This window comes from Podarcis melisellensis, assembly GCF_964234715.1.
Source record: "Podarcis melisellensis genome assembly, chromosome: 2".
Lineage (NCBI taxonomy): Eukaryota > Metazoa > Chordata > Lepidosauria > Squamata > Lacertidae > Podarcis > Podarcis melisellensis.
The window spans coordinates 16857509-16885060 of NC_138529.1; positions in this window are offsets into that span (position 1 = coordinate 16857509).

Genomic DNA, 27552 nt, shown 5'->3' on the forward strand with positions numbered 1-27552 from the left:
TCCCCCACAGATCAGTAGTTGGTGAAAATAGGGGGGGCACAAAGGAAAGGAACAAAATATAGAGAAGCGACCACTGTGGTCTCTAAGCATCTGTACAGTGGTACCTCGGATTACATACACTTCAGGTTACATACGCTTCAGGTTACAGACTCCACTAACCCAGAAATAGTGCTTCAGCTTAAGAACTTTGCTTCAGGATGAGAACAGAAATCATGCTCAGGGGGCGTGGTGGCAGCAGGAGCCCCCATTAGCTAAAGTGGTGCTTCAGGTTAAGAACAGTTTCAGGTTGAGAACGGACCTCCGGAACGAATTAAGTACTTAACCTGAGGTACCATTGTATTGGGACCAGTGCCAGGGAAGATTCATAAAAAACTGGGAGACAAGTCTGCTCTGCAGATAATGCCAACTTATTTGGGATACTGAAAATTCAAAGTATGAGAGCTCCAAAAAAATCTCATCAAACTGGCTGAGTGGACAGCAAATGGCAAATGAGATTCAATATAAATCAGGATAGTGTGAGGTACCTTGTGCAGGGGAAAAATACAGCTACTTCAGATGTGTACTCATGAAGTTTGAGCTGAAAATGGCAAATGAAGAAAGATACATTTGCAGCGTGATTTATGGTTTAGTGAGGTCATCAGTTCAGCATGAGATGGTGGTAAACCAACAAGCAAACCTCAATTAGTCGCTCTTGGCTTATCTTACCTCAGATTACTCTCCTTATACTTTCTTTTAAAACTTGTAAATTTTGGGAAGATTTCTGTCCACTCAGCTGGAGTTTTTCCTCTGTCTGTCTCTCCCTCCCTACCTCCATCTGCCTCTTTAATAAATAAATCCTCTTGAAGTCAAATCAGCCCAATACATAATTCAATACATAAGCCCTGAATTAATGTAGCTTGGCTTTACTGGCTTGTGGATCGTAATCTTGCTTTCACATTCCCAATGAATTTCTTTTATAGACGATTCCATCTGCCAGGACTGACAATGGCAGGCCTTTTGATAAGAGGGCTGCTTAAGAACATAAGATCCACCCTTCTGGGTTAAAGTAGCATTTTGTCTTTAACAGTGGATAGCCAGATGCCTCTGGAATGGTCACAAACAAGCCAGAAGATCCCCTCTTGTTTTATGAGTGCTTTGCCCAATCCCAAGCACTGCGAGATCCTCAGAGACTGGAATAGGAAGAAGTCTGGACTATCTGGGCATCTAACCTACAGGGACTAGATGAGGAGCCAAACCAGGTTGCCCCAGCTTGGTGTGGCCCATCTGCTAGGACAGCTCTGTACAGCCTGCCTACCTGGGGGTGGGGCCACTCCTAAAGGGGTGTCACCAATGGGGTGTCATCCCTTTGGTGTTGTCACTTTGGGGTAGAATGAGAGCGTGGGCCAGCCCCCTTGTGTTAAAATTATTGTTTTAACAGGGGTGGGTTTTTAAAACTTGGGTGGGGTTTTATTTGAAGGGTGGGGATGTTTTAAATGGTTGTTAATTGTTATATGTTAACTTGGATTTTTGCATTATTTGTGGGTTGGAGTAATGCTTAGGGGCTTTTGCTCGGGAGTGTATCAGTTATTAGTGGGCATACATTAGTATTGTTAATTGTTTTCATTTTTGATTATTTTTATTGTGTATTTTGATTTTTTTTTATTATGTATTTTGTGCTTTGTATATTGTAACTTTGTGTTGTCTGAAACCACACAACAACGCAAACCAGTACAGTCAAACACCACTCACAGAAGCGTCCCGCCGAAAATACACCACAAGGCGACAAACCAACCTCAACCAAATCTACATACCATAGATTCACAACCCTGCAACAACAACCGCAGCTGAATGAAGCAACTGGAAATCACCTCAAACTGATGGACTGGTGACCTCCCCTCCTCCTTTCCTCTCCCCCCAAGCCATTAATATTGCCAACACCACCAATATCCCCCCTGCCCCACACTTCCATAGAGATCCCCCACTCCCATCCCCAACCCAATACCAACCCAGATGATATCAAATCACATGCCCCACTCCTCAACTACTTCCACAACCCACACTCTCAGCGCCCCCCACCTCAAAGGACTCTAACCATAACACAAAAAGGACCATACATACAAAATAGCCCCCCAACCTCTCCATCTCCTCCTTCACCACTCAAAGGCAAAAAACAAAATAAGCAGGCAACTCTGTGTTTTGAGCTGCCCTGAGAACTACAGGTATAGGGTGACATACAAATAATAATAATACTAATACTAATACTAATACTAATAATACTAATAATAATAATAATAATAATAATAATAATAACAGCCACAGTTTGTCAGGAGGCATGGTTCAGTAAGGGAGCTGTCCAGTGTATGCTTTAGCAAAGCTATTCAAGGAACTGTTGGGGTGCGCCCCAGGAGACGGGGGCAATTGGCAGGACCCCAGCTGGCTCCAGCCCACCGGCCGGCAGCCGGGCGAACTCTGGTTCTCGGAACAACATCAGAACTGTGACTCAAGCCTCAGAAACCTTTAGAGACTGAGCAAGCAAGCTAGCAGAGATAAGAACTCTTTGCAACGGAAGGGCGGACAGAGGCATATGTAAGCATATTTACAAGCATTTTATTCAGCATCAGGACAAAGGAAAAACATGTCTGCTCCCCTTTGTGTCCAAGCAAAAGCATAAGGCAAAAACTATACACAATGGAAGTTCCCAGCAGGCTGTGCTGAAAGTAAACAGAAATGTGACATACAACAATCCACACATCTGTTTTAAGGTGGAACAAAACATCATAATTCTAACAGGAACTTCCTTATAGAGTTGTCTGATAAGCAACAGCATACTGAGATTTATGAGCTTCATGAGGACCCAGGTATCTTCATTCTTCTTCAGCAGGATCCTGATCTGGAGCACATATCAATGCTTGCTTTGACCTCCAGAGTAAGACTGAAGGAGAAGGAGGCCTTGGGCTGCTGAATAGGCCCTGTATCTATGGTTCTGCACCAGACACATAAGCCAAACTGTCTGTTGTCCCAAAAAGCTGAATTTGACCTGCAAGCTTTTACAATCTCTACCATGTCATGGGAAACCAACGAGCTGTCTTGGGGGAGACATCAAAGCCCTGAGATCCTTTTAACATATGACTTCCAGTAGTTCATCAGCAATAGCTAAATCAAAGCTCCTGTACATCGTTTTCTAGTTTCAGTCTGGGTGGCTTTATAAAAATACATTCATTATGTGCAGTGTGAAAAATTGCTTTGTCTGTCTAGAACCTAGTGCCAGTCAATTAAACTGGATGATGCTATGCTTACATTATTGGATACACACTAGTGTCATAATAAGATGAATATTGATTTCACAGGGGCTCTGTTTTTGGTCTGCGCAAATTTCCAAGACACTTGTGTTAAGATTGCTGTGAGGGAGAGTGGCAGGCAGAGTTAGCTGCTTCAGGTTGTCTTGACTCCCCCCTTGTGATTGGCCAGTTTGTATGAAACACCTTCAGCTGCAAAGAAGGCAGCTGTTGAGAGCAAAAGAAGCAATTGTTGGCTTGAATTGCCCCTGTTTTGAGGATTTATGGCTTGACAAAAGGAATGCAGGTATAAGGGATGAAGGGGGAGAATCTTGCTCAGAGAAGATAAAAGATCACGGAAGAAGCAGGTGGAAACTAAAGGGAGTAGAATTACATAAAGGGGAGGAGGGCTGGCCAATAAACTTCGTGTAGCTGGGGATTAATGAGATTTTTTTTGAAGACGACGAGAGAGAACCTGTGATGAGAAGGGTCCCTCTCATCATTGGAAGACCCACCAGGGAAGTAAGGGCATGTTGTGAGGCCTCTCATTACAGCAGAAAACTATGATTTATAAAATCTTACAGAAGAATCCAAGGAAGAGTGTTGGACGTGTGGAATCTGGATGCTCTTGTTAGTTTCAAAGACGAGGCATGATGGCTCTAAAAGCAGGCTGTATGTGGAGTCAAGCACATGGCCATTTGTCAAATGATTGTTTACCACAATGCACACATACTCATCAAGTATTGAGTGTTTATTGTTCTGCCAAGCACTGTGGAAAATCTTACCATAGTACTGTATATGATTAAATATGAAATTCAGGAAATAATTTCCTCTCACCTCCATATGAAAATATGGATATAATAGTACCTTTTTTTTAGATTTGCCATGAGAGAATCTTTAAACCTCTTTTGTTGACCACCACCATTACGCTTTCCATTTTTAAGTTTGGAAGAGTTTGAATCGAGTTTGTGTATATAGTAACTTGTACAAAGCTGTGCTATAGTCTGTATATAGTGGTACCTCGGCTTAAGAACTTAATTCGTTCTGGAGGTCCGTTCTTAACCTGAAACTGTTCTTAACCTGAATTACCACTTTAGCTAATGGGGCCTCCTGCTGCCGCCACGCCACCGCCGTGCGATTTCTGTTCTCATCCTGAAGCAAAGTTCTTAACCCGAGGTACTATTTCTGGGTTAGCAGAGTCAGTAAACTGAAGCGTCTGTAACCTGAAGTGTCTATAACCAGAGGTACCACTGTAATCAGGCATCTGAAAACATGACCAGTTCAACAAAGTTTTGGTTGAAGAATCATTGCTTCGACACTGTCAAGCTTTCCTTCTTCCAATATACTGCATATTCTTGATTAAAAGATTAAGAAATTTGTGACCCTTTAAATCTCAAGAGCTGTCTAGTGTTTTCATTCTTGGGGATGGAGGCAAAGTGTCTTTGGTGAAAGCCCCAACACGGAGAGATTTTGTAAAAAAGAACAGCAGCTTTTCAAATCTGTATAGGAATGGAAGGATGATGGGACAGGAAGGCTCCAGTAGGTGTGTGTTTAATGTTGCTGGATAAAATTGCAGACAGAAAGAGGAAGAATCTGTCCTTATATTGCTATCAGCGTTAACCTTCCCTCGCACCTATCTCCAACGGTGCTACTTACCATCACAGAGAAAGCTACTGTTTAATTAGAGATGGCATCCCACACAGGGCAAATTAGCAGTCTGTACTAACCTACGTCCTGACCTGCTTGAAGCTAACGGAATAATAGCCACAACCAAAGCGTTCTTAAGACTAAGGACATTTTGTATTATATCTGCAAGAGATAATGAAGCTCTAAGTGGCAGACCAATTCCAACATGAGTATATTGTACGCCCCTCGGCATGTTCATTGTGTGAGTGCAAGTGTGTGGATTTCTTTAGCAAAATAAAAGACCTTGACTTCATAATATCCATACTAAGGAAGCATAAGAACACATTCCACTATGTGGTACTATCAGCAAGATGTCTTGCCCTGAATTATCCGTGTTTGCTTTCAACTGCAAATGAAAAAGACAACCACGATTTCTTATTGAGTTACCTTTAAAAAAACAAAAACCCCACAATGGTTCTGTCCATGAATGCTGAGTTCACTTTGTGTTACTGGAATAGAGTGGATTGTGTCCTTTCACTTTGGATTAGTTGTTGGGCTTCTCGTCAGGAGATGATTTTCCGAGACCTCCGAGTGTCCTGGCTCCCACACAGACCACAGTGATGAGGCGGAGAAGTGGTACAGGCTCGGCGGCAGGTAATGTGCCATAATAGTGCTACCCAGACTAGCAGAGTTGGAAGCACCAGTCCAAGTTCATGGAATCCAAGATAAGGGCAAAGGGTTCAGCACTGCCTCAACCAGAAGTCGGGCATTAAGCATTACAGTCATACCTTGTGTTGCGTTAGGTTCATGTTGCATCTTTTCGGCTTGCGAACACTTGTGCGTTCGCAGAAGTGTTCTGCGCACTTCGCACATGCGCAGAAGTGCTCTATCATGCTCAGCGCTTGCGCAGAAGCACCGCTCTGGCTGTGGACTTTTCGGGGTGTGAACGGCACCACAGATCAGATCATGTCCACAACTAGAGGTACCACTGTTCTGGTCTCATGCTGTGGAGTGCTTTTCCAGCAGAGATTCAGCAGCCTTCAAATTTTCAAACATTTCTTGAAGACCTTTTTTTTTTTTAATGCTGACAACCATTTGTGACTATTTAATTCATCTTTAAAGAAAATATCCAGTTGCTTTAATGGTTATTCCTGTTGTTTTTAGTGTTTTATCATTGTATGCCACCTTAATATTTTTTGATATGGTGGTATAGAAATACATTTTCTGTAGTCACGCCGTGGCCATTTTTTTCTTCTGTCAAGAAACAGACTCATGGCTGAAGAGATGTACCGGGGGGGGGGGGCAGGACTGCTGGGGCAATCACTCTGGACACTTTTCCCGGGGGGGGGGGGCATGCTGATTATGCCACCCTCCTAGAGCCAGCAGGTTCCCACTAAGGTTGATTTCATTTATAAGAACATTCATTTCCACTTACTTCCCACTCTTTCGCTGAGTATGTTTAGACATAAGTAAAGGTAAAGGTACCCCTGCCTGTATGGACCAGTCGTGTCTGACTCTAGGGTTGTGCGCCCATCTCACTTAAGAGGCCGAGGGCCAGCGCTGTCCAGAGACCCTTGCGGGTCACGTGGCCAGCGTGACGAAGCTGCTCTGGCAAGCCAGCACCAGCACAGCACACGGAAACGCCGTTTACCTGCCCGCTATAAAGCGGTACCTATTTATCTACTTGCACTTAAGGGTGCTTTCGAACTGCTAGGTGGGCAGGAGCTGGGACTGAAAGTTCACCCCACCGCGGGGATTCGAACTGCCAACCATACGATCGGCAAGTCCTAGGCACTGAGGTTTTACACACAGCACCACCCGCGTCCATGTTTAGACATAGTCTGACATTATTATATAGTGTTTCTTCACCAGTCCTGTGTCCCAACTTATGTATGCCTTATGCTATGTCTTATACAGGTGGCACTGTGGTGTAAACCACTGAGCCTCTTGGGCTTGCTGATCGGAAGGTCGGTGGTTCGAATCCCCGTGACGGGGTGAGCTCCCGTTGCTCTGTCCCAGCTCCTGCCAACCTAGCAGTTCGAAAGCACGCCAGTGCAAGTAGATAAATAGGTATCGCGGCGGTGGGAAGGTAAACAGCGTTTCTGTGCGCTCTGGTTTCCATCACTGTGTCCTGTTGTGCTGGAAGCACTTTAGTCCTGCTGGCCACATGACCCAGGAAGCTGTCTGTGGACAAACGCAGACTCCCTCGGCCTGAAAGTGAGATGAGCGCCACAACCTCATAATCACCTTTGACTGGACTTAACTGTTCAGGGGTCCTTTACCTTTACCTTATGCTAAAATGATAATGCAAAGTTACCTTTGGGTTTAGGGCTTTGTTTTATTGGAATTTGATGTGAACATTCATTTATCAATCTATATACAGTGGTACCTCGGGTTACAGACGCTTCAGGTTACAGACACTTCAGGTTACAGACACTTCAGGTTACAGACTCCGCAAAGCCAGAAATAGTACCTCGGGTTAAGAACTTTGCTTCAGGATGAGAACAGAAATTGTGTGGCTGTGGCGTGGCAGCAACAGGAGGCCCCATTAGCTAAAGTGGTACCTCAGGTTAAGAACAGTTTCAGGCTAAGAACGGACCTCCAGAACAAATTAAGTTCTTAACCTGAGGTACCACTGTATACACACACAATGTGCCAACTGGGGCAAATTTGGGTCATGGGCCTAGAGCCCAGTTCCTTTAAGGCACTTAGTTGGTTCTCATTCTAGTCACTGTTTCAGCTAAACACGGTTAAGTCCCTCTTCCTCCAATTATGGTGAGCTGTTTCTGTTTGCAAGGTGAGCCATGCTCTGGGATGATAACAAGTACATCAGACTTCCTCCTGAGGGAGAGGACTGGAAGGAAAACAGATCTATACACCTTCTGAATGAAGCCTTTGCTATGTGTTGGCTTACTGGTGCTCTGCCGCAGTTGCGGTAAAAGGGTGTGAAGGGGGCACTAAAGGTGAATGGGCATGAGATGAAACCTGATTGATTTTCAAGATGTTTCATTTTAATCAGTCCTCCTTTCACTCTGAGGTGCGCTCTGAAAATCTTTTCTTTTCTTTCTTTCTTTTTTTTTGGAAGCGATATATGCTTAGAAAAAAGAAAAGCCCTGGCAGATTGCAGGAGTCTCGTTTCATGTTTATGGATTACTGTCAAAGGTGTTTGGGCTCACTGTCAGTCTTGGGCTGTGGGTGAGGGCTTGCCATTGATAATTGTGAATCCGATGTTGCTTAATGAGACTCCTAAAGATCTTTGGAGTCCTTATTGGCATCCTCGGAACAAATTCATTCAGAGAGCACATGTGCTTCATTACCTTCCAGGATCATCCACTGTGTCCCATCACTGAAGAGATAAATCTGATGTTGGGGGTTATCGTTTGTTAGTGTGATGGCTGTTCTCAGTTGAGAGCAGGTAGAAGAGGCAGCACTGCTATTTTCAAGACAGCTGAAAAGGTCAGAGTGAAGATGATTTCCTCCACTTGCCAGGTGTGCCTCTAGATGTCACAAAAGATGCACTATGCCCAAGATGGTGAGTTTCAACATGGTTTAAGCCAGGATGCAAGCCTGAGTACCAGAGCTGCATTACCTTTGCTCACTCTGTCCCTTTTGCCACTGAAGCTTTCAAACATACACAGTTATCTGAACAATTCCTTTCTGAAACTGACACAGGGACAAGTAGAAGATGCCTTCACCCTGGTATGATTCTCCTTTATCACATACACAGCTCAACAAGACAACAACAAGAACCCGCCGACAGCATACAAATCAATCTGGCTAACCTGATCCAAACACTCACTCTCTCTCTCTCTCTCACACACACACACACCACTCTCTCACAAAAACAAATCTCACAACAGCCAACCAAAGACAACCAACCACACCAAAGGCCACCCCCAACCTTTCTCGCCACCAAGGAAATACAACAAGCAAATGGTAAGAGAACCCACACAAGTGACACTGACAAAAAAAACCCACACATACAAGTAGGAAAATAGAAGCATTGTCACCCCACTCACCATCCCTCTCCCCCTCTTCCCCCCTCTTTTCTTCCTAAGCTAACACTGTATACAATGTCTCACAACTAATGAAACTGATCTGTAGAAAATGAATCTTGAAAAAAGAGACGATGCAGGTATTTTTGCAAACTGAGAAATCTTTAATTATTATTTTTTTAGCCACTAAACAGTTCCGATCACCACAAACAGGTAAAAGGGACAGTGTCGACGGTGTTTCAAAAAGCAATGGCAAAACTTTCAAGAAGGATCCCTACAATAAATCAGTACACAGTCCCCAAAGGCACTTGGGGTGGTGTGCAACAATATTCTGGTTAGTGAACTAATCATTTATTCAAACTAGGGAGGGGGGAGAGCTCTTTCACTGAACCTCACTAACATCAAAGAGATGCTCATAGAATATGTCACACAATTAAAAGGAAGGAATAGTAAAGTAGTGACAAAGGAAGGATTAGACACTGTCTGGTTTGCGGGGGAGCTTACCAAGGTATTTAAATGAGTAGCATCCTTTATCAGAAATGATCCTCAAGTAAACATATGAAGTGGTGGGATATGAAATTTATAGCTAAAGAACACTCACATGACCTTGCTAAAGGGTCGGGTGGGAGGCTTGTGAATACATGATTCACATTTCTTCTTAAGGAAGCTGACATCATTATTTGAAAAAAATAGACTCAAAGAATGTTTGAAGTTTCTGAGAAAGGGAATAGTTGTTTTGTTGTGTTGTCTGTCTGATTTTGGGGAGTATTGCACTGGGTGAACTGAAAGAAGCTAAGCCAGAATTGTATGTTTCTGTTGCGTCGTCGTCATCATCATCATCATAGTAATAATAATATTTATACCCCGCCCATCTGCCTGGGTTTTCTCAGCCACTCTGGGCGGCTCACAGCATATATCAGAACATACTAAAACATCAAACATTAAAAACTTCCTGATACAGGGCTGCCTTCAGATGTCTTCTAAAAGTCAGATAGTTGTTTATTTCCTTGACATCTGAAGGGAGAGCGTTCCACAGGGTGGGTGTCACCACCAAGAAGGCTCTCTGCCTGGTTCCCTGTAACCTTGCTTCTCACAGTGAGGGAACCAGCAGACCTGCTACCATGGTGGAATCTTTCTCTTTCCAAATCCGAGCAAAGTTATCTGAAAAAAAACTTTGCAAAATCATTGCAGGAGATCTTGGGGTCCTCACCAGACCCCAATGGCAAAGGTGGTTCTGTTAGATTGCAGACCACCTGAAAGAGTCTTCTGCTGCTGTTTTCTGCAGATGCAATAGAGGCGGAGAAGAAGGTTCTCTTTGTTGTCGCTATTGCCACTTGATAGACTCAACGTTGAGCTCTGCCCCATGTTTGATCTGATTCAGAATGAGTTTCCCTCCCCCACGCTCTAGCCGTCTAAGCAATTGTTTCATTGCCCTCAGTTCTGGGTAAGACCACAGGGCCATCTGGGCTCCATGCAACCAGAGAGGGCATTTCAGAGCCAGACAGGGAATCAGCTGAAAGGCCATCAACATGGGATAAAACATCCCCTACCACTCTTTGGAAATTATTTGGAGCCGGTGTTTGTCCACAGACAGTTTTCTGGATCATGTGGCCAGAATGACTAAACCATTTCTGCTGCAATGGAACACAGTGATAGAAACCAGAACACACAGAAATGACGTTTACCTTCCCACCGCAGTGGTACCTATTTATCTACTTGCACTGGCATGCTTTCAGACTTCAGGAGCTGGGACAGAGCAACAGGAGCTCACTCCGTCACAGGGATTCAAACCGTGATCTTCTGATTGGCAAGCCCAAGAAACTCAGTGGTTTACACCACACTGCCAACCACGTCCTGAAAAAAACCACACTGAAACTTTCTGAACACACTGGTCTATACATGGATGTGCACATATACCAATGAAACTGTACCACATTTCTTTATGCTGTTTGAAGTCTTAAAAACAGCACTGATGAGAAGATCAATGAGCTGCATGAACTGATAGTCCTGATTGTCTTGGCAATTCAAGATGGTGGTGTCAGTGACAACCACTTCCACAAGAGGATTAGGAAATCATGATGTGATTGATGAGAACACAGGGAAGGTGACGGTGAATTAAATCCCCTGGTTAGACTCGGGCTTTCCTTAGATAGGACTGCCTTTCATTTTTTTTTTAAAGGAAGTCTGTAATGTGTTGTGGCCCAGTCATCATGTCATTGAAGTCAAGAGGGTGTCTGTGTCTGTCAGTCTCTGGAGGACTAGTCCAAAGCTTATTGAAGTCCTAGTGAGGGGGGGGGGACTCCTACTGATTTCAATGAGCTTTTGATCTTGCCTTTGGTTGTTGATGAGGAGGAAAGGAAAGCAAGAGAACATTGACATTGAGATAAAGGATGCCTTGGCTAATTATTACCCAAATTCTATTGGTTGGAAATGGTTCAATATGCTAATGGGAGACTGATTCGCAGAATATCTGTGGAACAGAGAGAATCTTTTCAGGGATGGAAAATGTCATGCTAATTATATATACTCAAATACTTTATGTGGAATCGGCGAAACTGACAGGCAGACCATTCTTTAAAGCCCTATACGGCCATATAGGACCCTTGTACCTACAAGACCGCCTCTCCTGGTATGTCCCACAGAGGACTTTACGGTCTTCAAATAAAAACATATTGGAAATCCTGGGCCACAGAGCCTGGGCTTTTTCGGCCGTGGCCCCGATGTGGTGGAACGCTCTGTCACAAGAGACTAGGGCCCTGCGGGACCTGACATCTTCCCGCAGGGCCTTCAAGTCAGAGCTGTTCCACCAGGCCTTTGGCCAAGGCACAGTCTGACCTCCTCTCTCCTTCTGTAATCCTCATAGAACTCTAGCCCAATGGTTGCCATTAATTTTATTCTGAATTGATTTTAGAATGTATTTCAATTAACTGACTGTGATTTTATGTAAATTGTGCTATTTTTACTGTTGTTAGCCGCTCTGAGCCCGGCTTTGGCTGGGGAGGGCAGGATATAAATAAATTATTATTATTATTATTATTATTATTATTATTATTATTATTATTATTATCCCTGAAGTCATACACAATTCCAACCCTCTTCCCATGCCAAGAATAGGCTTCTCAATTTTTTAAGAAAATGGGGGGGGGGATTAGTGTTGGATACATTAATAGTGTTAATGATAGAGAAATGTGAAAATCCAATATATTAAAATGGCTTTGGCAATTAGTAGTTCTGTCCAGAATCCCCCAGCTTTTTGGAGGTTTTCTTCCCCCTCCACTTTTTCTGTCTCATCTTCAGGGCACATTAGAATTTCTTTAGAATTTTAGTGAGGCTTTTTGTTTTTGTTTTTAAGTTCATCTTATGGCTATGAAGTGGCAGAAGGTAGCACATAGGGATCGATGAAACACTCCATTTTGGTTTCTCTGTTTCTGATTCCCTCTTGCCCCCAAACTTAAATTCAGCTCTGCACATTTCTGCAGTAATAGAGAATATGAGCCAGAATTATTAGACCCATTAGGCAATTTGTTAAACTAATATACATTGGGATTCATTCATTTCTTGGGGAGGGGGTGTTGCTGGTGTTCGCTTTTTACTGGTGTTGCAATTTTTTTAGTTGCCTATAATTAATCAGCAATGTCCTTTTTTTCCTACTGTAATGCAATGAGCCTGAAGACCAGTCCAAAAGATGCTGTAGCAACAGTGTGCAATTCGCTCATCCCCTCAACAACAACAACAAATTTAAAGAAGGAACACTCACATTGTTTCTGAATATTATAAATTATGAGCTTCATTGTGTAGAGAGGGGAAAAAATTAAATGCATAAATTAAAAACTATTGAAGAGTCAGTTCCCTATAATCCCACGTGTTACCTAGTAAACCAGCAAAACTGGGCAAAAATAACTACTATAATGAGCTTACAGACAGATATGTTCATGCTGGACAATCACACAATTAAGTGCAGAGTTTTCCATTTGAAATCACCATCACAGATCAAACCCATGTGAAATATACTCGGAATCGGGAGTGGATTTCATGGTCTTTATCCAGCTCATAGTGGTGAGGAGGAATGGAAGTTCCCCCAGGATGTCTGCTTTATATACGTTATTTACACAATGGGCCCCACATGATTGGCTAATTCCAGGATTCTTCTGTAGGCCAATCAGGTTGTGGATTCACTTCCACCTGGAGCTGGATTGGGTGGCTCCTGCGGACCAATCATACTGCTGCATTGTTCTAGGACCAATCAGACTGTTGCATTCTGAATCCTATTATTCTAGGACCAATCAGACTGCTGCATTTTGGATCCTATTCAACTCAGTACATAACACCATGGTATCAGCTTTCCAATCATAAGGCAATATCTTAAAACACAACAGGTTGAGGTGTCTGCACATATGTGTGTTGTTGTATGTAATGTTTGGGAGGAAATAAGACGGTAAATAACAAATAACAAACTAAATATCAATGTATGTAATCCCCCCCCTTAATTATATTTAGTGGTAGTATGACTGTATTGTTTTTTGTAACATAAAATCATTCAATAAAAATTATTTAAAAACAACAACAACACAACTGGTTGAATGCAGCGTTCATTGCACAAGTGAAACAACTTCCTTTCATGCAACAGAACTTCCCTTCCCTCTTCTCCTTCCACACTCCCCTTGTATCCCCACCCCAGTATGCATCCAAGCGTTGAATACAAGCTGGACACAAAGCTAGGAACCGATCCCAAATCAGGAAGCACCAATGGAACAATAGGATAAAGGAATCCAGGAATGCATGGCTTATCTGCTAAGGACAAGCAAAGTTCCCTCATGCCTCTGAAGGCAACTTGCTATGAATGCTCTTCACAAGTGGAGGATGAGTGCTATTGCACTCAGTTTCTGCTCAAAAGCTTCCATAGGCAGCTGAGGCACAGTCTTTCACTTGAAAACTCTGATGAATATTTTAAGGTTTCAGTAGGTACATATGGGTTTTGGGTTTTTTTTAGCAATTTCACTCCTCCAATGCTGCAGATGAGATTGTTGTAAATCACATGCCTGTCTGGGACGAGTCTGGGAAAGGAAGACAGTCTTATCTCTTCTGCTGCAGGTACTATTACACTGTACTTTCGCTTTTATTTCTTTCTGTTTGTTCTCTAGGAGCTGGGGAGAATGGACGCCATGATGCTTTTGTCTGTACATAGTGTGTAAATAAGTAGCAGATTAGCTCTACGATGTCTCACGCTTCTTGCTACGTTCTGCCAGAAGATTAGTGTGTATATTGTTGTTGATTAGTTGTTTAGTCGTGTCCAACTCTTCGTGACTCCATGGACCAGAGCAAGCCAGGCACTCCTGTCTTCCACGTGTATATAGTAAACGTAAAGATAAAGGTACCCCTGACCGTTAGGTCCAGTCGTGGACGACTCTGGGGTTGCAGCACTCATCTCACTTTACTGGCTGAGGGAGCCAGCGTTTGTCCGCAGAGAGCTTCCGAGTTATGTGGCCAGCATGACTAAGCTGCTTTTGGTGAACCAGCGCAGCACACGGAAATGCTGTTTACCTTCTAGCTGGAGCGGTATCTATTTATCTACTTGCACTTTGACATGCTTTTGAACTGCTAGGTTGGCAGGAGCAGGGACCGAGCAACGGGAGCTCACCCCGTCGTGGGGATTCGAGCTGCTGACCTTCTAATCAGCAAGCCCTAGGCTCTGTGGTTTAGACCATAGCGCCACCCATGTCCCTCATGTGCATATACCAGCTGGTATATGTCACTAGAAGCGCACTGGAAGAGAAGGGAGATGTCTTTTCCAGAGCTGCGCATACCAGAGGACGCTCAGAGATTCAGGGGCTGGCAGGCACCCCCAGGGTGTTTTTCCAACAGGGGGAAGGTCATCTTAAAAGTATCAGTTTGCATTTATTGGTGCAGAAAGTATTGATCTGATGTGTAGAGATCTTTCCTATCCTAATTAATTCAAGAGGGTTCTGGAAGCTTCTCTGTGTGAAAGAAACTTCATGATGTTTGGGTTATACCTTCAGAGAAGCTGAGTACGGATGAATTAAACTGGTTCTCTTATCTCTTCTATCAAGGTCATGCTGACTGTTAAAGTAAAGCCAGAAGGAGCCTGGGTTTCATTTTCTCTCTCTCTCTCTCTCTCTCTCTCTCTCTCTCTCTCTCTCTCTCTCTCTCTCTCTCTCTCTCTTGTCCTTCTGATGTGGTGTTCTGTACAATACCCATACATTCTTTTATAAATCTGATATTATCCTAATATAAAAGAGTCAACTACATTTTGTACAAATTCATTCGAAATATTGTCGTATTTCTCCAAGCAGTCTATGTCTGTAAGCAGTCCGTTCACAGGTTGCAAGCGTTACCATATTATCAATCCACCGATTAAAGGAGATCATCTCTTTACTCTTCCAGTTTATCAATATCAGCCTCTCAGCTACCATTAGAGTGTGTACAATCCATTTCTGTTGCCCAGTTGTTAACTTCCATATAGTAGGCATATAGTTAAGAAAAGTTTCATGTTTTGTTGTATATAATTTTATCCTGCAAGCTGCTGAGCATGGCTGGAACAACCCAGTCAGATGGGTGGGGTATAAATAATAAAACTATTATCATTATTTATTTATTATTGAATAGGACATCCCTTTTTTCATCAGAGAAGTGTTGGAGGGTTTGAGAATGAAATATACTCTGAGTCGAGAGTGGATTTCATGCTCTTTATTCAACTCATAGTGGTGGGGAGGAATGGATGTTCCCTCAAAGTATCTGCTTTAACAGTGGTTCCTCGCAAGATGAACGCCTCGCAAGACGGAAAACTCGCAAGAAGAAAGAGTTTTCCGTTTTTTGAGGTGCTTCCCCAGACGTATTTCCCTATGGGCTTGCTTCGTAAGACGAAAGCCCATAGAGAAATCTCCGGGGACAAGCTGCGGGGATAGCCCTTCTCCCCACCGCCAGCCTTCAGAAGAGGTCCGGGGAAAGCGGGGAAGAACAGAGCGTCTTCCCCGCTGTCCCCGGACCTCTTTTGAAGGCTGGCGGTGGGGAGAAGGGCATGTGATACTTTACTCCTACTTTACTGCTACTTTACTCCAAGTTTATAACCACTTTTCTCCTACTTTACATCTACTTTACTACTACTTTACTCATAGTTTACTACTACTTTACACTTAGTTTACTCCTACTTTACTCCTACTTTACTTTTACTTTAACCCTGCTTTACTCCTACTTTACTACTTTGCGGCTGAACGCCAGTTGCTACTTTACCCCTAGTTTACACCTACTTTACTCCTAGTTTACACCTACTTTACTCCTAGTTTACTACTGCTTTACTCCTAGTTTACACCTACTTTACTCCTAGTTTACTACTTATTTACTCATAATTTACTCCTAGTTTACTACTACTTTACTCCCACTTTATGACCCTTGTTTTAGTACGACTCATACAACACGTTGGTGACTAATATACACACAATAATCATCATCAAAATAATTGTATGTTTCTCAAAAGATTGATAAAGAATGTATAATTATTTTGAGGATGATTATTGTGTGTATATTAGTCGCCAATGTGTTGCATGAGTGATACTACTTTACTCCTGCTTTACTTCTACTTTACCCCTGCTTTACTCCTACTTTACTACTTTGTGGCTGAACACCAGTTGCTAGAGATTACATATGAGGATGAGTTTACTCCTACTTTACACCTAGTATACACCTAATTTACTCCTAGTTTACTCCTAGTTTACACCTACATTACTACTTTGCGGCTGAACGCCAGTTGCTAGAGATCACATATGAGGATGAGTGCTGTGTTGCATGAGTGATACGACCCATGTTTTAGGGCTAATAGGACACTGCCTCCCACAAATCTCACTTTGTCCTCATCCAGCTCTGACTGCCTTCTTTTCAACTTACAACTCCGTGTTGAATGATGAGGTATCACCCAAACACCACAAGTCGGCTGTACTGTTTATTTCAAAAGGAAACGTAAGCCAGTGTGGATGGGGGAGGTGTGGAGAATGCAGACGCACCAAGTGTCCCTATTTTCCAGGGACAGTCATTGATTTACAGAAGCCATCCCGGTTTCTAATTGGATTCCAGAATGTCTTGCTTTTCCTTAGGATGTCTCTATTTCCATCAGAGAAATGTTGGAGGGTATGGAGTTATGCGACCCCTGAGTCAAGGAGATAAGTAACTTTGCAACCTTTAGAAGACAACTGAAGGCAAAAAGGAAGGTTTTCTTTATAAGAAAAAAAACACAAAATGTTGTTTTAAAGCGGGGGAAAGACTCCTAATTTACTCCTATTTTACACCTTGTTTACTCCTAGTTTTCTCCTAGTTTACACATACTTTACTCCTACTTTACTACTTTGCGGCTGAATGCCAGTTGCTAAAGATAACATATGAGGATGAGTGCTGTAGCGCTCACATCCTGCTTGGAAGTTGATATTTTAGGGCAGGGGTAGGCAACCTAAGGCCTGGGGGCCATGCGGCCTTCTCAATCTGGCCCTTGGACGGTCCAGCTGTACTGTTTATTTCAAAAGGAAACGTAAGCCAGTGTGGACGGGAGAGGTGTGGAGAATGCAGACGCAGTGTGGATGGGGGAGGTGTGGAGAATGCAGTGTCCCTATTTTCCAGGGACAGTCATGGATTTACAGAAGCCATCCTGGTTTCTGATTGGATTCCAGAATATCTTGCTTTTCCTTAGGATGTCTCTATTTCCATCAGAGAAATGTTGGAGGGTATGGAGTTATGCGACCCCTGAGTCAAGGAGATAAGTAACTTTGCAACCTTTAGAAGACACCTGAAGGCAACAAGGAAGGTTTTCTTAAAAAAACAAAAACAAAAACAAAATGTTGTTTTAAAGGGGGGAAAGACATGATATGAATGTATACAAAAAATAACCTAACCCATACATTCTTTTATAAATCTGATATTATCCTAATATAAATTAGTCAACTACATTTTGTATAAATTCATTCGAAATACTGTCGTATTTATCCACGCAGTCTATGTCTGTAAGCAGTCCGTTCACAGGTTGCAAGTGTTACCATATTATCAATCCACCGATTAAAGGAGATCATCTCTTTACTCTTCCAGTTTATCAATATCAGCCTCTCAGCTACATTTCTGTTGTCCAGTTGTTAACTTCCATATAGTAGGCATATAGTTAAGAATAGGTTCATGTTTTATTGTTTATTATTTTATCCTGCAAGCTGCTGAGCGTGGCTAGAACGACCCAGTCAGATGGGTGGGGTATAAATAATAAAACCATTATTATTATTTATTTATTATTGAATAGGACATCCCTTTTGGCGGTTTGAGAATGAAATATACTCTGAGAATGAAATATACTCTGAGTTGAGAGTGGATTTCATGCTCTTTATTCAGCTCATAGTGGTGAGGAGGAATGGATGTTCCCTCAAAGTATCTGCTTTATACAGTGGTACCTCGCAAGACGAATGCCTCGCAAGACGGAAAACTCGCAAGAAGAAAGAGTTTTCTGTTTTTCGATGTGTCGCCAGACAAATTTCCCTATGGGCTTGCTTCGCAAGATGAAAGCGCATAGGGAAATCTCCGGGGATTGTGGGGAAGCATAGCGCGGACCTCTTTTGAAGGCTGGCGGTGGGGAGAAAGCATGTGATAATTTCCACCTAGTTTACTCCTACTTTGCTACTACTTTACTCCTGGTTTACTACTACTTTACTCCTAGTTTACTACTACTTTACTCCTAGTTTACTACTGCTTTACTCATAATTTACTCCTAGTTTGCTACTACTTTACTCCTACTTTACGTGTGCTTTAATTTAAAATGCATCTCTGGGTTACTTGTGGGGCATACGAATTTGTTCATTTTTTCTTCCACCACATGGTCTGAGGGACGGTGGACAGGCGCCCTGCTGAAAAAGGTTGCTGACCCTTGTTTTAGTACGACTCATGCAACACGTTGGTGACTAATATACACACAATAATAATCATCAAAATAATTGTATTTATCTCAGAAGATTGATAAAGAATGTATAATTATTTTGAGGATGATTATTGTGTGTATATTAGTCGCCAATGTGTTGCATGAGTGATACGACCCATGTTTTAGGGCTAATAGGACACTGCCTCCCACAATTCTCACTTTGTCCTCATCCAGCTCTGACTGCCTTCTTTTCAACTTACAACTCCGTGTTGAATGATGAGGTATCACCCAAACACCACAAGTCGGCTGTACTGTTTATTTCAAAAGGAAAAGTAAGCCAGTGTGGATGGGGGAGGTGTGGAGAATGCAGACGCACCAAGTGTCCCTATTTTCCAGGGACAGTCATGGATTTACAGAAGCCATCCTGGTTTCTGATTGGATTCCAGAATGTCTTGCTTTTCCTTGGGATGTCTCTATTTTCATCAGAGAAATGTTGGAGGGTATGGAGTTATGCGACCCCTGAGTCAAGGAGATAAGTAACTTTGCAACCTTTAGAAGACACCTGAAGGCAAAAAGGAAGGGGTTTTTTTTTAAAAAAAGAACAACAACAAAATGTTGTTTTAAAGGGGGGAAAGACATGATATGAATATATACAAAACAATCACACCCTAGGCAAACCCCAACCTCTCTCACCACCAAAGGAACAGAAGTGAACAACACAAGCAACGCTGGCACCAAACTCTACATATATTAAGCATAATAGAAACACCACCCCCTGACACCACCCTCATCCATCTTCCCTCACTCCATCCCCTTTCTTTTTCCTTTCTTTTTCTTCTCCCCCTAATGCCTCAACAAATGAAACGGATTTGTAAAAATGTTACATGGGGGGAAAAAATGCGAGGCATTACACTTCTGTAAAACAAGAAAATCCTTAATAAAATATTTTTAAAAAATATACCCTAACCCATACATTCTTTTATAAATCTGATATTATCCTAATATAAATTAGTCAACTACATTTTGTATAAATTCATTCGAAATACTGTCGTATTTATCCAAGCAGTCTATGTCTGTAAGCACAGGTTGCAAGTGCTACCATATTATCAATCCACTGATTAAAGGAGATCATCTCTTTACTCTTCCAGTTTATCAATATCAGCCTCTCAGCTACCATTAGAATGTGTACAATGTCTGGTTTCAATGGATTTTTCAAAATCTTAACTTTGCGGCTGAACACCAGTTGCTAGAGATCACATATGAGTTTACTCCTACTTTACTCCTACTTTACTCCTACTTTACTCCTACTTTACACCTAGTTTACTCCTAATTTACTCCCAGTTTACACCTACTTTACACCTAGTTTGCTCCTAGTTTACTCCTATTTTACACCTAGTTTACTCCTAGGGTGAGCAAGGATTACTCACCTTCGTCACTGGTGTTGTGCAATGCCAGGTCTATAGGCAACAAAACCGCCACCCTGCGAGATTTCTTCACCTCGCAGGGGGTCGACCTGGCTTGTGTGACAGAGACCTGGGTGTGCAAAGAGGATACTGTTACCTTAAGAGAGGGTTTCTCTGTCCTCCACCAGTCGCGGACTGTGGGCCGGGGGGGAGTAGTGGCAGTATTAATTCGGGAAGATTGTTCTTTCAGGGCTCTACCATCGCCTTCGATCCCCGGCACTGGATGTGTTGGCCTAGTGTGGGGCTCCGAGGTGAGCTTGGCTGTCTGGCTGGTGTACCGGCCACCTAGCGCACCAGCAGCCACCCTGTCAGGCCTGCTAGAGGCGGTGGCCGGCTGGGCCTTGGAGTTCCCTAACCTATTGGTATTGAGGGACTTCAACATCCATGCTGATGCCACTCCCTCCTCACAGGCTCTGGACCTGGTGTCTTCCATTGCGACACTAGGGCTCTCCCAGTTTGTTTCGGGCCCCACACATCAAGCAGGCCACACGCTGGATTTTTTTAAAAAAAATCTTTCGAATTTTTCTATTTTTCCCACGGCACACCAGGCAACATCTCATGGCACACTGTTGTGCCGTGGAAGAGTGGTTGAATAACACTGCTGTACATAGTATGCTTAGAGTTATGTTTAAGTCTCATTATAAGTAATTGTAAGTTTTATTGTAAGCGCTGCAACTGGATTTATTTAATGGACTGTGCCAATCCTGAATGTATTGGATTTGTGACCATTATGCTCATTTGCCTTCTGTAGCAGTAAAGCTCTGCTGGATGAAATATTAATTGCCTCTGGTCTATTTTTGGGGAACTCTGTGACATGTTTAAGTCCTCCTCCACGCAGCACGACAAAAAGTAATATCTGTTCCTAGCTCAGATCTTGAAACGTATACGAGTGAGCAGGGAGGATGTAGAGAACATCTCTTCCACATCAGTTCAGCAGTGGGAGGTGGTATCTCCTTCATCTTTGTCCCAGCTGGTTCACTTGTTTCTGCCTGCCTGATATATCAATATGTCCTCATCCAGATGGGTGTAATAAGCCATATGGCAGTACCAAACATTTCCTTTCCTTTCCTACACCTACACCTCAGCAGGTAGCATAAACCCAGACCTCAAAACACCAGGAAAGAGTGAAAAGGAGAATTTGTGGTTACTTTGGCCAAATGAGCACGACATTTTTCTTTCTACTAGAGTTTTTTTCCTACTAGAGCACACACTAGTTGCCCAATGGCAGGAATTCTGGAAGTAAAGCTTGCTGTATCACTGCATCTTTTGCTGGTAAGATTGCACCTATCAAATATTGGCATTCAGGTATGAGGCAGAGAGCCCCTGTCAGGGTAAAATGCAACAATCCTCTCCAGGGCCCGAGTTTATACTTTAGTCAATAGCAACACACCCTAATTCTAAACGTAGACTATATTCCAACTAGGGACGTGGGTGGCACTGTGGGTTAAACCACAGAGCCTAGGACTTGCCGATCAGAAGGTCGGCGGTTCGAATCCCTGTGATGGAGTGAGCTCCCGTTGTTGGGTCCCTGCTCCTGCTAACCTAGCAGTTCGAAAGCACGCCAAAGTGCAAGTAGATAAATAGGTACCGCTCCGGCGGGAAGGTAATCAGCGTTTCCGTGTGCTGCTCTGGTTCACCAGAAGTGGCTTAGTCATGCTGGCCACATGACCCGGAAGCTGTACGCCGGCTCCCTCGGCCAATAAAGTGAGATGAGCGCCGCAACCCCAGAGTCGGTCACGACTGGACCTAATGGTCAGGGGTCCCTTTACCTTTACCTTTATATTCCAACTACTGATTCTGTAAGGTCACAGACTGCAAAGTAGACCCTTATTATCCATCTGGCAATTGTTATGAATTCCTCTTCTGTTCATTGTTCTTTCTTGTTCTTATTATTCTTTGACTACATGACAGGTTTTGTTTTTTTATCTTTCTAAGCTATATTCCACCCCCTGCCTTAAATCTAATCCTCTTCTTTGCCTTGACTGTGCCAACAGCACAGCCTTTATTTGAGTTTTCTTTATGTTTAAATTACACACACACACACACACATATGCTGGAAGCATTTCATTGTATTGAACTGCCTTCCCGCCACCTTACTGTTATCCCCCCCCCCTTTGTCTCCTGCAAATTGAAATAACCACAAGTTTTGCATATTTATTTATTTGTGTAGTAAAAGAGAAGAGGCTGGATTGATGAGTGTGCGAAGAACTCTGATGTTCAAACTGAAAAATTTCAAGGGTTCAATATTATTTCTTTTTTTCCCCCTAGGCCATATGAGACAGCCTCTTTCTCACCACATTTCTTTCATAGAATGATGAATATTCACTTCTTCTAGAAATGTGATATTTCTATACTCTCTCTGTGAGTGTACACACACATACGTGTGAGTGAAATGCCAAGTTTCATTTAAATCCAAGGGCAAGCAAATCACTCAATTATTCACTGCAATTATTGTATGATATATACACACACACAATGTATTTATACTGGTTTTCAACAAATGTTTCTAAACCAGTGTAGAAAGCATAGTGAGATATCAGTAGAAAGCACTATGAAACACAAATGGACAAAGTAAACACACAACCATAAGCAAAATAAGCTTATGCCCTCAAATGACAATTATATATGGATAAGGATAGTCTCCCCAAGGGCAAGGTTTTTTCCAGCTGTGTCCTGAACATCAGACATACTTCTATAGTGGTACCTTGGTTCTCAAACTTAATCTGTTCCAGATGTCAGTTCCAAAACCAAAGTGTTCCAAAACCAAGGTGCACTTTCCCATAGAATACTTAGAATGCAAAATGGATTGATCCATTCCAGATTTTTGAAACAACCCCCAGAACCGCAATTTAACATTAATTTTACTATCTAATGAGACCATTGATCCATAAAATGAAAGCAATAAGCAATGTACTGCAGTCACACAATCAATCAATCAATCAATCAATCAGTAGCTGAACTGGGTTCCACACTGGCAAAAAACAAAAACAAAAAGAGCCGCAAAAACTTAAAATAAATAGCAAAAACAGACAGACCTCAGCATAACACTCAAAACGGAAGCGTGGCACTCAAATCGGAAGTGTAACACTTTTATGGAGCACGTTCGGCTTCAGAAAAAAGATCGCAAAGGAACACTTCCGGGTTTGCAGTGTTTGGGTTCCAAGTTGTTTGAGTACCAAGGCGTTTGAGAACCAAGGTACCACTGTATTCAGATCTAGTATTCTGACAGTGGAGGTAGTTCTGCCCTTTGAGAAGAACCCTTATCTCTTCTTAAATGCAGGAGATTGTGTATTACTCAGTATATACTTTGCAATTTAACCATGAACTTTAAGGTGAATTCCTACCCCCTCCCCTTGCACCATCACTGAAAAGCAAAATGGCATTTCTTTCCTGCTTGTAACCACCCAGGACTATTTTCCCACAGCCTGGATATTTTCTAAACAGAAATATAAATTTTATATTGCCTACTTTCCACCCCCATCCCCGTCTTATTTGTTCTCAAAATTGCAGCTCTCTTTTGAGATTATAGGTCAAACTCCCACTGAAATGATGTTTGCACACTGCCACAATAGTCAGTCCATGCTAATTTAATATGTACCCAGATAGCTATTCAGTGCCATCTTCCTAGTTAAACAAACGATTCAAACTTTTGTGTTGACAAAAAGACCGTATTCATGCAGTCTCACCTTTTGTAATGTCTCATCAATTACTTTCTACCTCAGATCACCTCTCTGTCCTACAGTTCATTAATTCCAGTCATCCCATTCCTTTTTGGCTTTACTCTCTAAACTACTACATCATTTACTCAGATAAATTAAATTGCCTGAAAGGGAGGGAATTGCAGGGTTTTTTAAAAAAAGAAAGAAAGAAAAAAGATTAACTATTCTGTCTCTTTGCCCCATTTTTGAGAGCTCAATTAGAAGGACTCCTTTGCACCAATAATGTATTAGTATGAATGAGCTTTGAGAACAGGAATTCCTAAATTTTAGTTATAGAAAGCTAAGTTTTCAGGAGGTGTTTTTTAATGGAAATTGCAGGATGGGATTTATTTAATCCATCTTCCACATAGAGCATTTCCATCTAGTACTCACAAATTTGCTTGCCGATCAGATTGCAATGCCTAGTCAGATTATGTACTATTCTGAATTTTGCAAATTAGTTGATGTTTGCAAAAAACAACAACAAAACACCAAACCAAACGAATGGAAATTAGCCCAGTACTGGATCTGCTTTGCCATTGGGATCAAATTCCCTACCCCGATTTAAAAATGATTTTGAGACTGCCTGCTCATCCTATACACTTACATACAGTAATGGAACAAAACCTACCCTCAGTGTTATATTTCTGAATATACAGAACAAAATTTCCTACAGCCTAGTGGGAATCCACTCCAAATTTTGTTCTGCCTAACTTCCATCACCGCCTTTTGTTCAACCTCACTGGAACATTGACAGGAACTATGACTGAACTACTGTGTACATGATGGCACTTATTGGTATGTTTTGACCACTCTCCCTCCAACTCACCTTCCCCTTCTTGACACACACTAAAACAACCAGTTTGAACATGCTTTGGTCTGTCTCCATTCACCTTCAACAGAAGCTTGCATCTCGAGGCCCCAAGACCCACCCCCAAAATAAATACACACGGACACTTATATTAGTTTAAGTTTTTGGGCAAAATTTTTGGCCACAAGTTTATTGAAATACAATCACGTGAGCAGTATTGGCTTAGGCATTGACTCCCCACTATAACTGGCACCACTTCTCAGAGTGATTGTCAAATGGGGTAAACCAAATGAGGGAGCTAGGTCGATGAGGACCAACTTGAGCTCACCCCAGGGTTCCTGTGGTCCTGGCATGGCCCTAGCCCCTCAAGTGGACTTCGGACGGGATCCAGGACCCCCAGATTCCTTTAACGGAATACCCAGTTCCTGGAGGGGCAGGTGATGGCTGCACCTCCCCTCCCCACAATCCAACTGAGCCAATGCCTAACTGCCACCTTACAAGTTGTGACAATTTGCTAAGGGGTAGGCGAAAACCAAATGGCTAAAGCCAATCTGTCAAATGGAAAAATTCCTACCCAGCCCCTGTTCCAAAACAGGCGACCCAAACCAAAGCAAGGCCAAGCGACTCTACCTAAACTAGGGAGGCTGGGCGGGTGTTCAACAGTGTGAAGCAAGTGCCTCTCCTTGCATCACACTGCTGGTTCTTAAAGCCCCTGGGATCACGCCACCCACTGGCTATTGGGTAAAATCGCCTGGTGTGATCCCAGGGGAATGGCCAGGACTTCTTGCTCCTCCCCCCCATACTAACCCTATCAGATGAGCTCTTGGGTCCCGTGCACAACGAGGACCCTCTGTTATGAGGATCCCATTTATCAGAATCAGGGGCCCAAGCTCCTCCCTAACCAATGAAGGCTGTAAGTCTATTGAAGTAAATTAGGATTGTGATAGTGTTAGCTTTAGTGTGAAAATTGCCAGTTTGATTTCCTTCTGTAAAACAGCTCCCTTTCTGCTTACTTGGTGTGGAGTCCTTTCGGAAGCACACTTGAAAAGAGAAACCTGGAGATGACTGATTTGTCAGACAGCTAAGTCTTGTCTTACATGTTTCACATGTCTAACAGTCGTTGGCAAGGAAAAATAGGTTAACGGAAAAGAGAATTCCCTGGATGCCAAGATCTAGATTTGGGGCAAGTACTCTTTGGTGAGAGAACTCCAGCAGAGATTTAAAATATGCAGCAATGTAAAGTGTGGAAATGTAGGTTGTTATACCTATTCCCTTAGCATAGAAAAAGACCACATGTTTGATAAGTTGAAAATGGTTTCCTTACGAACTTTCCAAAGGTCAGGTTCATGTGCTTTTCCTTACATCAGTCAGAAAATGGAGGTAGCAAAATGTAGCTCAGTTACAGTTGTGAAATTTTCCAGATTATTGGTAGAGGAACAGAATAATGGTTTGTAAGGGCCATTTGGTTTGACTTGGAGCAACCAGCTCAGACCTCTTCACACACTGAGCTTCTCATGTAGACTGAAGGAGCAAAGGCTTGATTACCTGGTCCCTCCCAAAGTGAGCTAAACATGGTAGACACTTACTCTATGGTCTCAGCCCCTTCATGCATTAATTAGACTTAAGTGTGCTGGTTTATATGAGGCTGGTTATCCTACACTAACCACCTTTGCTTTGTGTTAAACGTTGAGCTGTAAGCTGTATGGCAGTGATGGCCAAACTTGGCCCTCCAGCTGTTTTGGGACCACAACTCCCACCATCCCTAGCTAACTGGACCAGTGGTCAGGGATGATGGGAACTGTAATCCAAACACAGCTGGAGGGCCAAATTTGGCCATCACAGATGTATGGGGATGACAGGGCTAGATCTAGCTGAGTCCTGTTTCCCTCCCTTAAGGTGCCTTCAGAAGAATACTTAAGTTCTCATCTAGGATTCTGATTGGCATGTTTTCTGAGCTGTTCACAAAAGGGTCTAAGGATAGATGTTGAGATTAGAAGAGGCAGCTTTTAAAAGTGAAGGGAAACAGGGGAGGAACTGTGTTACAGACAGAACATATGCATACTGGGCCAGTCCTATCATCAAGCAGAATGAGGTGGTGGCCTCAGGGGACAGATACTATGAGGGGAGGTGGCCAAGTGTGGGAGGACATAGCCGTGTGCACCATGTGGTCTGTCATGTGTCTCCTAAACCAACCTACTGCCCTCAGATGTGCTAGAGGATGCTAACAGTTGAAGTAAGTTTCAAACTATCAGTTGGTTCCTGTCCGTTGATTGGTTGATCTTGTCTTTTGCCTCAAGAAGCAAATGCCTTTGGCCAGTTCTTCAGGCCTTGAAACTCCAGTGTAACGGACTTCCAAGAGCAGGCTGAAAATGGTCTCTGTCTGAGACACTATGGAGGGCAGCAGCCATGTAGGGGAGACAAAACTGAACTGGGTGAGTCAATAGTCTGCATCGGTTCCTAGGGTTACTCCCAATATACATTTTATTGTGTATTTGTGGTGATTTGCACTCATAATGATATCAGGGCATGTGATCCCACTTGCAATACTATTTGGACCTGCAAAGGTTTTACAGCACATGTACCACAACTTCCTGCTGCTGAAATCCTGCAACTTTTCATACCACAAATATTCCAGGTTCTCTCCCCTCCCCCATCACCCCACTTTTATTGCACTACAGTACAGCGTTGCCCCTTTACATGGGAGTAATGCTGTAACACTGAGGGTTCTGACCCAGTGGTTTTGCCCACCTGATAGCAATCGTCACAGCTTGGCTCAAGTCATTGTTTTGGATGGTGGTGAGGTTGTAGTC